This window comes from Condylostylus longicornis, unplaced genomic scaffold (assembly GCF_029603195.1).
Source record: "Condylostylus longicornis isolate FDR11 unplaced genomic scaffold, ASM2960319v2 ptg000010l, whole genome shotgun sequence".
In the NCBI taxonomy this organism is placed as follows: domain Eukaryota; kingdom Metazoa; phylum Arthropoda; class Insecta; order Diptera; family Dolichopodidae; genus Condylostylus; species Condylostylus longicornis.
In genome coordinates, this window is record NW_026577979.1 from 24,150,948 (window position 1) to 24,165,334 (window position 14,387).

Here is a 14,387-nt window from a genome sequence, read left to right on the forward strand (position 1 = left end):
AAAATTGGCCCGTAAAAAGGTTCAGGATGAGCACAAAAAACTTACTGTAAAACACTTTGGATCTCACATATCAAACGAAACTAAATGTATTTCTAAAATATTAGAAGTAAGCTACTTCGAATTTACTAGAAACAAACCTAAGGGGTTTATAAACTTAGCTCCAGTTCCAAAAGAAGAAAAATCAAATACGTTATATTGTCGATACTGGTAGTTTTTCGTTTTTTCTTACTTGTAGTAAGACTATTTTCGACTCTTTCACGTTACCTGGAGAGCAAATTCATTAAATGTCAAACTCAGTAACAGAAAATAGATTTCTTATACTTGCTTTTCAACAAAAAATTTATACTATTACTATTTTATTTAAATAAAAAAGTTATGTCAAATATCATACTATTAGAAAATATGATTATTAAAATTGTTAACGATCATAATTACCAATTAAATTTGGTTTTATGTAAATGCTTTTCTTATCCTATCTGTATGCCATAAATGTATTATTTTAGTGAGACTAATATGTAAAATGACAAATAAATCGTTAGTAATCGTTGTTTAAGGGACATTTATTACTTTACAACTATGTATTGATTTATTTCACTTAATTTTCTTTGAAATCGGTGATTTTGAAGAAATGAGTGATTTTTAAAAATGTTGATTTAAAAATTTAAACATCTGTTATATAAAGAAGAGATAACATGTTATATGAAAAGGAAGCGTACAAGCACATATTTTTTGAAATCAATACTAGTAATGGAAAGCTTTTTTAAAGTGTATCCATTAATTCAGTGGATCCAATTTTGGGAAACTTTTGATGTTATGATTTTTTGATGCTTTTCACTTTTGAAATTATGTAGCTTTTCCCGCAACAGATACCAACACCAAACCAAATCGATACCAAATTTTGAAATACATATCTCTAAAATCTAAAATATTTTTGAATATAAAAAGGCTCTCCTAAGAATTTTGCAGTCGTTAAGGTTTTTCTAAAATATTGAAATATTTCTTGAAATCGTATCGAGTATAAATTTTTATAAATCTAAAAAAAGTACAAATCCAAATAAAGTTCTTAAAATTTTAAAAATTTTTGTTATGCATATTTATATGGTTTAGTAAACGAATAAACGTTTCGCTTTTTGCTACCCGAATTCCCAGAAATATTCGACAGTTAACCAGAACTCAAATATTAAATTTCAAGAAATTCCATCAATTCGTTCCGTAGATATGGTGAAAAATGTAAAATCGGCCCGCAAATCAGTTTTCGAGCCCTGATCTTTCCAAAAAATTTATATGTTCATTGTTTTAATACGAGGAATTCAAGTATTAAATTTCAATGAAATCGGTCAATTATATCCCTTTATATACGCAAAAATGTATATTTGGCCCGTAGTAAACGTCCAGTTGCTGATGCCTGATTTCTTCCAAAAGTTAGGAATTTTTGCGGACGTTCGAAAAAAGTTTATATATGAAATTTCTAGTAAATCGGTTGAATATTTTCTTCAAAATGTTGAAAAATGTAAAACAGGCCCGCTAAAAAGTGCAGTTCCCGAGGCCTGATATATCCCAAAAGTTGATCAATCCGTGCCATGGTGGAAATAAACTTCCATATAAAATTTCATCAAAATCGGTTCAGCAGAACTTGAGATACACGCGTGCACACACAGGCCGACAGGCCGACGGACCGACAGGTTGCTAAAAATAGTTTACTTACACTTCCCTACTATGGAGAAGTACGTTCCCACTGAAAACTCGATATACAAAATTTGTTGCCATCACATAACCTACCTATTGTTTACACAATATATATACTTATTATATATCATATTATGTCCTGCTTACATCAGACTTTTTTTTCTAGTTTTTGCTGTTTTTTTAGGAATTCTTCTGTTAATTGTTGTACTTAAAAATAACAAAATTTCTTTTATTATGACAGACATTGAACGTCTTATTACAAATTGTATCCTAATTGAATGTGGATTTATATGAAATTATTCGAATTATGAAGTTCGAGTATTGTAGGCATGTGCATCACTGTTCAGTATTGGTCTCATTAAAGTTGGCACTGCATATGAGATATATTTGCTTGGCTAGCCTCGAATCTACAAGTGATTAATTTGCAAGATCTTGTTATCTCTGTCAATAGTGCGAGATGCCGTTCTATGGTTACATCCAAACAAATTTTTAATCGCTTTTTTTTGAGCAGTTTGAAGGATTTTCACGTTCTTGTTAAAGAAATTTTGCCAAATTTGAATGGCGTAATTAACAGCAGAATGAAATATGCTATAAAACAAAGATCTTCTTAATCTAATTGGAATAAGTTGATAAGTGGCCTAGGAATAGCGTTACTGTAGATGATCCTACAAATCACAAAATATCCTATGAGAGCTCTTTCAATTCTTCCGCAATCGTGTCAAACAAATTAATTCTTGTTGTCAGCATTATTATATTTTAATCTCATACAAAAACTAATTAAAACTTGAAACAACAGCACATTATTTCTAACTAATTACCTTTGAATATCTTTCAGAATTAACTTTTTTTTCTTTAACATACTTATTATATTTCAGTCAATAAAATCTTATGATTTTTTTTATTATTTTTTCTTTCAGGTAGGTGAAAATTATGAAGAAATTAAACTGCAAAATATTTTCGAAAATTTAAATGTTACAAATACAAATTGGTAAGAATTGAAAAAATGAGTGACAGCTTTGAAAACTTGTCAGAAATATTAAAATATACTTGTATATTTTATTGAATTTTATTGAACATTTTTATACCTAAAGTACTGTTTTTAATTAATTAAATTTATAAGAATATAATTATAAGAAGTTTTGAACTGTGCAAATTATGTTTAAGATTAAAAAAAAACATATATATATTGCATGTACGTTAAGCAATAAACATAAAGAAGCCTATTGAAGTTAATTAAAATAAAAAAATTCGGATGTGGTCAGCACATAACCGACCGCAATGTCGGTTAAAAGAAAGTGTTACAGAATATTATAAAACTGTCCGTTAAATACTTGTTTCCAATTTTTAGGACATTAGTAAGCTTATCGTTAACATACCTAGAAAAATGAAAAATTTTTCCTTACTTTTTCTCATTTAATTAAAGAAAACGCAATAATTAAGATATTAGAAGTTTAATCTATAAATTTTTTCTCTACTTTATGGAGAGAGGAAACGTAATCATTTTGCTTCATCTCAAAATTTCTTACTAGTAGGTTAGCAAAATGCTATTCAGATTAATTTTTTCTTAGTGCTTGTATTTATGTATCTTGGGTTTATACAGAAAATATATAGAAACCTTTGTTTTGAATTTATATTACTAATGTTTTTATACATTATTTAAATTATCTTCTTTCCGAGTAACACTAAAAACATGTCTCAGCATCACTGCTAAATGCTGAAATTGTAACTCTCCCACGTAAGCAAAATACAATATCTATAAAATATTATAATTCTAGGCTGAATGATTTGATTACTACTTTTGGAATTACAGTAACATCAGAATAAAAATTTGAAACTTGACAAGTGTGTATGATATAAAGTTCAAAAATATTTTATTACAAAAACGATAATCTAAAATTATTTCTTGTAAATGTGTTGAATGAATTTCAATTAAGTTAACTTGCTAAATTTAAAAGTCCTACATTTATTCCTTTCATTGTTGTTGTACTTTTATAATTCTGTTAAAGTTTAATTTTGTGTAATATTATTTATTATGTAGCAATGTTATATATTTTAAAAAATTACATGGTATGCCTAACCAAAATCACTTCAATTAAGTTTAAGTGGATTTGAATCTTTTTGCGAGTCAATTTTTAATTTTTGTGTATATAATTTTTTTGTGTATATCACCAATTTTTGAAATTAAATATTTAAATTCGGAATGTTAAGGCAACGAATTTATAAATTTTTTGGAAAGATAAGGGCTCAGGCCCCAAACTGGTGGCCGAGTTTACATTTTTTACTATGTTTTACAGAGAGAGTTCTGATTTATACAAAAACTAACAAGTGAAATTTTGAGGGAATTCGGGTGGTACAAAGCGAAATTCTACTAAGAGCCAAATTTATGGTTTTCTATGTATGTTAACTTCCTTAAAATTGAAAGAAAGTGTTCAAAATGCATGCTCATAATCTTTAATAATACTTTCACTAAACTAGATAATATACATTGCGATCGGTTATGTGCTGATCGCATCAGATTTTTACCGACTGTATTGTGTATACAATAGGTAGGTTATGTGATGGCAACAAATTTTGCATATCGAGTTTTCGGTGGGAATGCACTTCTCCATGGTAGGGAAGTATAAATAAACTATTTTTAGCAACCTGTCGGTCTGTGTGTGCACGCGTGTATCTCAAGTTCGGCTGAACCGATTTTGATGAAATTTTATATGTAAGTTTATTTTGACCATGGCATAGATTGATCAACTTTTGGAATATACTAGGCCTCGGGAACTGCACTTTTTAGCGGGCCTGTTTTACATTTTTCACTATTTTGAAGAAAATATTCAACCGATTTACTTGAAATTTCATTTATAAGCTTTGCTCGACCGTACGCGAAAATTCCTAACTTTTGGAAGAAATCAGGCATTAGCAACTGGGCGTTTGCTACGGGCCAAATATACATTTTTGCGTATATAAAGAGAAATAATCAACCGATTTCATTGAAATTTAATGTTTGAATTCATCGTATTAGAACAATGAACATATAAATTTTTTGGATCTGCGGGCCAATTTTACATTTTTAACCATATCTACGGAACGAATTGATGGAATTTGTTGAAATTTGAATTTTGAGCTCTGGTTGTTACCGAAACTAACTGGGGAGCATTTCAGGGAATTCGGGTAGCACAAAGCGAAACTCTACTAAGAGATATTTTTACATTTTTCTAGGTATGTTAACTATGAGCTTACTAATATCCTAAAAATTGAAAAGAAGTATTTAACAGACATTTTTATAATATTCTGTAACACATTCACCTAACTAGACAATACACATTGCGGTCGGTTATGTGCTGACCACATCAGATTTTTTTGTTTATATTATGCAAATAAATTTTTATTTAACTCAGTCAGCAAAATACAGTGTTATAACAAAGTGCACTGGTATATGCCATTGTATAGACCCACATGAGTAAACAAATCTTTTGTATGGAGACTTTTTTGAAATTTTAAGTATAACTCCGCGAATGTGTAAGACAGACATTCGCGGAGTTCCGAAATCTGTTCAGATTTCGGAATCACAAACTTTAAAATTCGAAAAAGTTGAAGTTTTAACTTTTCATTTTTAAAGAACGTTAACATGGTAGCTTTCTCCAATTTTAGCACAGGTGACAACAATGACAACTGAGCTTCAATTTGGTGTATGAGTCATCATGCTACGTGATCTGGTTTAAGAGTTATTTAGAAAAATAGAGTACTGCCAATGTTATTTTATACCAAATTTTTTTCTTCAATGACTTAGAAAAATGTGAAACAACCGATCAAAATGGTGTCTCTGTTCTGTTATGTAAATCCTCAACTTAACAACCGAGTTTCCCTTACATTTGCCTGAAAAATAGCATATGGGGTCTCTCATTGATACAGCCCTGTCAGTTGCTTTTGATTCAATAAACTTTTGACAAACAAGGATTTCTACAGACGGATTAGAACGATTAGCGAAAATATTAGTTTTCTTTTATTGTACACAATGTTTTTATACAGTAAAAAGCTTACAATTTACATTGTAAAATCGCTTTAATAGTGGTTTGTTAATAAATTTATAAAGTCTTGAATTGGAAAAAGGTCAACAATCCAACGGTCAGCAAGAAAGATCGACTTCGATCCATCTGTCTTTCAAGCCCCGAATTTCATCCATGTGCCAGTTAAAAAATTCGTTTATCAAAGATTATTGAAATCAAAACCGACTGACAAAATCCATAAAATCAGCGGGTAAAAGCCGCCCAAAGCGCCCAAAGACTTAAACCTCTGCTGGCAAGGTTATGGCCTCCGTATTTTGAGATAGCCATTGTATATTGTTCATAGATTATCTTGAGAAAGCTAAAACGATCAATAGCGAATATTACGTGGCATTATTGGAACGATTGAAGGCTGTAATTGACGAAAAGCGAGCGCACATGAAGAAGGAAAAAATTCTCTTTCATCAAGACAACGTACCGTGTCACAAATCAATGCAAACGATGGTAAAAATGAATGAATTGCACTTCGAATTGCTGCCCCATCCACCGTACTCGCCTGATTTAACCCCTAGCGATTGTTTGCTGTTCTCAGATTTCAAAAGGATGCTTCAGGGAAAGATATTTGAACCGGATGAGGAGATCATCACCGAAGCTGAAGCATATTTTGAAGAAAAAGATAAATCGTTCTATAAACATGATATGGAAAAGTTATAGAAGCGCTGGAATGACTGTATCGCCTTAAAAGGAGACTATGTTGATGAATAAAATCAAATTATGTCAAAATGTTGTTGTTTTATTAACCATCCTATGGACGTATTGAATGATGCCTTACATAATCAGTCACTAATAGCAACATCTAAAATCAAAGTTGACATGGATCATTATTCTAAGCAAGTGAAGCAACCAGTTTATTATTAATGCTATTTTAATAATATTTAAATTTTTTAATTTTTATGAAATGCAGATTATAATGAAATATTTAATCATTTACTCAAATTCCTTTATAAATATGTTTGTGATTCATGCAATTTTTGATTTTCTTTATCTTCATTCAGTATTCTGTTTGAATTCCGGTTGACCAGTCCTGCTGTGAAAGAAAGACAGTAACGCTAAATAAAAACTCTCCAACAACATGTATACGTACAAACTTAGAACATTTGCAGAACTAAACATTCAATTAAAATTTTTTCTAATGCTTTGTTATACGAGTATTGTAATAGGTTTTATTATGTTTAACGTTTCGTGTTATATTTTTTAGAAATTGTGCGTTGTACTTGTTGTTCAAATATTAAGATATTGTTAAATACATATGTTAATATTTAATTTCTATGATGCATACTCGTAATATTTCATTATCCGAAACAAAATATAAGCATTCTATCTTAACAATCTATAACTATGCCACAAAACATCCTAAGTGATAGTACGTTATACGAAAAGAATCAGTAATTGACAACTATAGAGAAAAAGCAATGAATTTATTTCAAACTGTTCGTTTTTATTTTTCAAAGAACATTATTCTTATTTAGATTAAAAAAAATTTAATTCCAAATCGAGATTAAAAGAAAATTTTAAGATATTATAAAAAAATATTTTTCACAACATCGCCGAAGAGTCACACTTCAGAAGCTTATCAACTGCAAGATGGTCAAATATTGTCGTAGTGGTATGCACATACCTTCACTAAACTGATATAAAAAGATTTATCAATATTTCTGAATCTTATTCGGTTTTATGCATATAAGCATTGACCGAATTGTAAAAAAAAAATCCAATTCGGTCAATGCTTATATGTACTTATATACCATTAGATTTTATTTTAAGTTAAACAGTTTAAAAGATTTTTGTTCGGAAAAAATTGTGAATAAATTTTTAAATACATTTGAATTCAACACATGTTATCAATTTAAAAAAAAAATTAATAGTAAAACAAAATGATTTTTCCGTTTTTCCATATTCTGATATCCATATATAAAAACACTTCTTTTTATTTTTTGTTATTAAAAATATTAAAATAAATTTATTTATGTATACACATACGTATACATATTTATGTATGTTGTATAATATGAATATTGAGCAGCCTTATTCTGGTATGTGCGTTGTATTAATATGTGCAGGCGTGTATTGTGTTATTATAATATTTCGTATGCATAATAACTATGTATCATCGGAAATAAGGATAACAAAACGTTTGCACATAAATTTTGCACTTTTCAACTTTTCTTCATTTTTCACAAAAAAATTTGTAATTTTTTTTTTCGTTTTTGTATTTTTTTAAATACAATAACATTGAATAATTCAAAGTACGTACATATGTATATATATCTATATATTTTTTCACTTAACCGTATTATTTTGTGAATTGCACGATTATTAATTTCAAATAAAAACTTATTAATTTAATTGAAAATAAAACAATGGCAATTACAATAGACTTTCGAATTATTTATATTCTATAAATTCATAAACGCAAAATGAATATTGCAGAGTTTATGAACCAATGATCTATTTTTAATTTAACTGTCAAGAGATTTTTGATTCCGATTTTATTTTATATTCTAGTAAAAATTATGATGTGCGGTTACGTATGGTATTATATTACCGTGTATTTATATATATTATAAGTAATATATGCATTGGTATATGTAATACTGTGAGTGTCAAAAAAAAACCGCTCACTAAAAATTATTTTATATAGTGTTTAATATATTTTGTTTTAATTGCCCAAGTCACAAACTAATTTATAAATAATAAAGTACATTCATTTACCAACAAAATTAATTAAAAAAATTTTCATAAGAGTAACAAAAACAAAAAATAAATTCAAAAATTCTGACTTTTTTACGCGTCAAAACAAACCGCTCGGCTTTAGTACATACAAAGCATATTCGTCTAGTTTTCGGAAAAAACTTCGGGAATCCACCAAAAATAATTATTTAATGATTTTTGCAGGTTTAATTAAAGGCATACCGTCGTTTTTTCTGAATAGTTCGGACTAATGTCTTTACATCTAACAAGTCCCAATACTCAATTTTTTTTACGAAATATTACGAATTTTTGGCTTCGTTCGTGTTTTTTTCTTTAAATGCTACTGATCGTGTCATATTTCTTATTATTTTTTTCTTTTTTTTACGTAAAAAAAAAATTAATATTTTAAAAAATCTCAGGATATTGAAAGAAAAATTGAAAAAAAATTTCAAATTCATATTTCAGTATGGTTTCAAATGTTAATGAGGAAGGATGTATGATTTTTTATCCACATTTTGTATTTCCCAATAAGGTAAGTTGAGTAGTGTCGGCTAACAAAAATGTTAGTAAAAGTTAGGTGTACACATTTCAACAATTTGAATTATCTCATTTCGGTTATTTATACGTTACCTATAAAATTGTTTCAAATAATTTCAGTTAGTTCTTAAGTTATTAAAAATAAATACGTATGTACCTACTTCCAAACAAGTTTTTGTTAAATAGTTATTTTAAAACTATTTCAAACATGTTATATTGAGTGCTTCAAAAATTTTGTTGTGCACTTCTTTCATATTTTATTAGCAGGTAAACAAGAGCAATCTATTTATAAAATGGCTCTGCCTGTGTATGAATCTTAATAGCAAACGCAAATGGACAAAAATTTACATCAGTACCTACTACCTGTCATTTTACAATCGGAGTTTTTGAGTCATTTGCTATTCGTAAGATACTATTTATTTCAAAAATAAAAAAGATATTCGAATCCGTTCATAAAAATATATTATTATCTTTTCCAAAACCTTTTAAATATTTTTTACTTAGGTAATATATTAAGTTTTAAAAAATTTTCTCACAAATAGAGGTAAAATTTAGAAGTGTACATAAAATTTGTATTTAAAAAATAATATTTGATTGTATTTTAAATATTATTTTCTAATTCCCTCTTCAAATTTTTTCTTTACTTAGATATTAGATTTTTATAGATAATTATTTCATATTAATTTTATACTAATATTAGAAATTATTTTAAGCTATATTGGCACCGCTGTGGCGATTGCATCGAATATTCGATGCGGCACCCATATGATTTGAACCCACGCTCCCCCGCTTGATTACATATCCACAATCAAGTGCCTTACCATTCGGCTCCCGGCAATAGCTAAACTTTCAATATTACGCATTTTATATGTCACAAATCAGCTATGTAAATCACTACAGAATTAATATTGATTCAAAATGAAGACAAATGTATTGCTAATTTTTATTACCAATATCAAATATCAAGTAGTAGTTATGTTTTTTGGCTACCAAAATAGTGACTAGTTTTTCCAGTGAAATTACGAGCTTCGCCGATTTTTCATTTTATTTATGCTTTTAACCTAAGAAAACTCTGACGTGATGGCCTATCGAGTGGAAATATTTAGGTGATAAAAAATTACTACCACGTTGTATGAAAAGTTTTACAAACACAGCACACGTGATGATTTTGACACCTGCCATTACGCCAAGACTGGTACCACTTTTAATAATTTAATTAAAATCCTACGACTACTAAAATACATAGTATCATTTCCTTCAATATTCGCTTAACCGGCACATAGAGAAAAATAAAACATAATTAGAAAAATATGAATAAATATTTAAAAAGTATACATACGTAGTTATATTATATTTTATTGTAAGTCAAAAATATCAAAGTACCTTAAAATATTTAGGTATAAATGTTGATAAAAATACAAATACAACTTACGTAAATTATAATAGCTCCAAAATAGTAAATAGCTCCATTTTTAGTTCACCTGAATACAGCTTGGTTCAGAATGGTGTACAACAAAATAAACCATTGGTTAGAGCATCGAAAATGGATAAAACTTTTGTTCTGAAGTGGGTGCTAGATCTCAATGGCTTCCGAGATATAATGATTTTAATGAATGTTCCTGAATTTTCAACTTAGCCAAATTTTTTGCTTATAAGTTCCGGTCGGAAAAAAGTGGTGGATTTTTAAAGCTTAATCAAACTGTCGTACAAGTTTTACCTTTTCGATGCTCTAACCTAACCAATGATATACGTTGTTGTATGACTCTCTGTATCACCGTGTATATAATTTGAATACGAATTTTATATTAAATTGTAATAACAGTGTTGTATTTCTTTTTGGTAATTTGTTTTTTCTTTATAATGTAGAAAACTATTATAGATTTATCGAAAATATTACAAAAAAATGCTGCTAACGTTCTGGACTTTCGTTTTGTAATTTACGCGTAACCCATTTGATCAAAATATGTACATCAGCTTTGTTAACGCTTTAATCAATATTATTTGCGTTTTTAGCACTTTTCCAAAAAATTTTTGAAAAAAAGTGCTTATTAGTTTCACTCTGCCCGTCCGTCTGTCCGTGTGTCTGTTTACAAAACTTCTACACCCTTGAAGATAGAAAACTGAAATTTTGTACGTATATAGATTTTTACTAGAAACTTATTTCCGTAGAACAAAATTTGTACCTATCTCCCTCCCTCTAGAAGTTATACCCCCCCCCCCCCCAATACCCTAAAAATGGCCTTTTTTAATTATTTGTTGCAATGAAACCATAAGCATTTTTGAAATTTTGCAAACGCAGAAAGGCAGCGGCTTGCTTCCACTAGCGCGGTATACTATAGTCAAACTTTAGAAAAACAAAATGGCCGTTCAAATTTACCGTTATATAAAGTTTTTTTTTCTCAAATTTTTGATTTCGTTTTTCTTCGAAACCCCAGCCTGTAGAAGCTTGAAATTTTAGGGGCTTTTAGACATTAATAAATAGTTCATTTTGTTAGAAGAAAATTTTTTTCCATTTCCACCCCCTCTCAAATTATCGCCTCTTAAAATTTCTAAAATTTGAATTTTTGACATCTTATATTTCCGAAACCGCAAGCTTTTTCAAATTTCTATAAACACAAAAAGCTAACGGTAAATTCTATGACATTAAAAAATATAATTATTTTTCTTAACTTACACAATTAACCCTTAAAATCGAGCATTATGTTAACCCCACTTTGTATTAATTTTTGCTTTATTTCAAAGACTGAATAGATTGCTCATCCTAATTATATGCAATCCTAGAAATAGTTTCGTAAATGAATGAAAATAATTTTAATAGTGTGATAGGTATACATAGACTGTATTTAAAGCAGTATTTTTATTAATATTGTTGAAGGGAAAAATGCTGCTAAACCATTGGTTTGACCCAACTTTATTACTCAAGATTTCTAATCGATTTTAATCGAGTGGTGCATGCTTCACCAAACTAATAAAATGCTACTACAAAACAGATTTGAGTATACAGCTCTTTACTATGATTATGTAAGAATTCATGTCGAATGCATCTTTTATTTTTTCAGAGTTCCCAAAATGGTGACTTCACTATTTCAAAGAGTTCGCTTTGAAATAGTAGATTTCCAATTTCACGCTTGCAAAATAGCGGTCATAAGTAATGTTGCTATTAGTTCTGTACCAAGTCTATATTTTAACTGAATAAACCTTAAATTTTGGAATTATTATGTATTTTTCTTCTGAATTATTATGTATCTTTCTTCTGAACCACCAGAAAGTAGAAAATTTAAATACAATAAAAAATTATTTCGATACCTAGTTTGAAAAAATTTAATGATTTTTAGCTGTATTATAAATACTATATTTTTAAAAATATCCAATAGTATGTATAAGTTAATAGTAAAAAATATTACCTCATAACCTCAAATATCCAATATGTATAGACATCTCAATATTTCATAATAACAGCCATGCATATCCGAATGTCACCAACACCTGACACAACTGACGCGGGTAGCCCAATAAACATCCAACCTGACTGTCAGAATAAGGTTAAAAGGCTTAACATATTATTGGTTTAAATTAAGAGGGAAATGAAGCGATATGGGATTAAAATTCTTGGAGTGTGCGAAACAAGAGGAGCAAATATACAGAGCGACCACATAGTCAAAACTGCGGACTTAATATTAAGACCGGGGGCGCTAAGGTATGCAGCTATAGCAAGAAAACAAAGATTGCGCGTTACGCCACTAAGATTGGAAGATACAAAGCAGGATATTGTATCGAAGATCCAGGACTTGGAAGGGCAAAAACCAGAAAATATATAAGAGAAATAGGAGATGAGGTGTGGGGAACCGTGGCACCAGAAATGAAGGTCTGGATCTTGATGATGCATACACAAAGATTAAGCGACGGAGAGATATCAGAATTAAAGTTCTAATACACATCACGCCAAAATTAAGAACACAATACGAGTACAACACCATTCCTAGAGTAAATAAAAAGTTTGCCAAGAAAGACAAATGTAAATAATATGACCACATTGCCGCTGAAGCATAAGCAGCTGCCGAACAAAATAATATGTGCACTCTCTACAATAAAATAAAAACGCTCGCCAAGAACAACAACAAAAATATCCGGCCAATCAAAGGCAAGAATTGTAACCTATTGACTTCCGTACCTGAACAACAAAAACGATAGAGAGAACACTGTGAAGGATGGCTCTCTGCAGAAATGGGTCCTCATAAAGAGATACGTTCGAAGCTACGAAATATAGCCCATCTATAATTTCTCACTGTGTGCAGGCCACATAGAGCATCTATAATTCCTCGCTATGTTGCCCTCCCACATAACGAGAAATTATAGATGCTCTAAAAAATTCAGAAGTAATAAAACAGAAGGACTCGATGGTATTCCTGCAGAATTACTATCAGTCGACATAAGTAGCAAAAACTCTGCCATACTACAACAGATATGAAAGAGTGAAAGAATTTCAGAATCCTGGAAACAAAGGATAATTGTCAATATTCCGAAGAAGGGGGACCTCAAAGAGTGTGTGAATTGGGGAGTTATAACCATCCTGAACACAACCAACAAGGTGCTGTCACTCATAATCCTGTCCAGAATTGAAATGAAAATAGAAGAAACTATTAGAGAAGAACAAGCCGGACTCAGGAAAAGGGGATGCATAAACCACTCCAACACCCTGAGACTAATTGTGGAGCAGTCGATTGAATGGAATCATTCGTCGACTTTGAAAGGACGTCCGACACAGTAACACGCGAAGCCATATGGAGGGCATTCAATAATAGAGGAATACTACGAAAAATGACGCACCCCATACAGGCATTATACAAAGATGGCGAAGTTGGAGTCCTCCATAATTTTAAGCTGAGTGAACTACGACGCATCGAGACTGACATAAAACAGGGTGTCCCCTCTAAAATCAGCACCTACTCCAAGGGGCATGCAATTGACTTTAACAAAGCAGCCTGGAGGGTTTGGACGCAGATTTCATCGTTCTGCTATCTCACACATTCAAACATGCAAGCAGAGTGCGCAGGTGTGTTATTAGTAAAATCGCCAATTTTCACAAAAAAAGTGGCCCAAAATCGCAAAAAGTAATACATATACATATTTTAAAAATTTTATACACTTTGACGTATACAGAATGCAAAAGCGTGTAAAGCATTCAAAGCATACATTATGCCTTTGCCTTTATAATTTTTCATACTTCATATAAAAATTTCCGTCCAAGGTAAGAGAAGGCAACTGAATCCCTGTCAGTGTTCCCACTCGATAAAAATAAAATGTATCCAATTTCGAGAAAAAAATGTATCCAAAATGTATCCAGCCTCCTGAAGTAGAATTTTTATACTAAGTCGTCTTATTTTGTACAAATAAACTCACAATTAATATTAATTTGGT

At 29.9% G+C, this 14,387-nt stretch overlaps 1 protein-coding gene across 7 annotated transcripts in view; it reads left to right on the forward strand.

The window, feature by feature from the left end:
- The first annotated feature begins 2,609 nt into the window (after positions 1 to 2,609).
- LOC129619172 (rho GTPase-activating protein 190) overlaps positions 2,610 to 14,387 on the forward strand; it is a 71,163-nt gene continuing 59,385 nt past the window's right edge. For all 7 annotated transcript variants that reach the window (XM_055534288.1, XM_055534289.1, XM_055534290.1 and 4 more), the window contains exon 1: positions 2,610 to 2,674. The gene's annotated coding sequence lies outside the window, so the exon portion shown is untranslated. The remainder of the gene's footprint in view (positions 2,675 to 14,387) is intronic.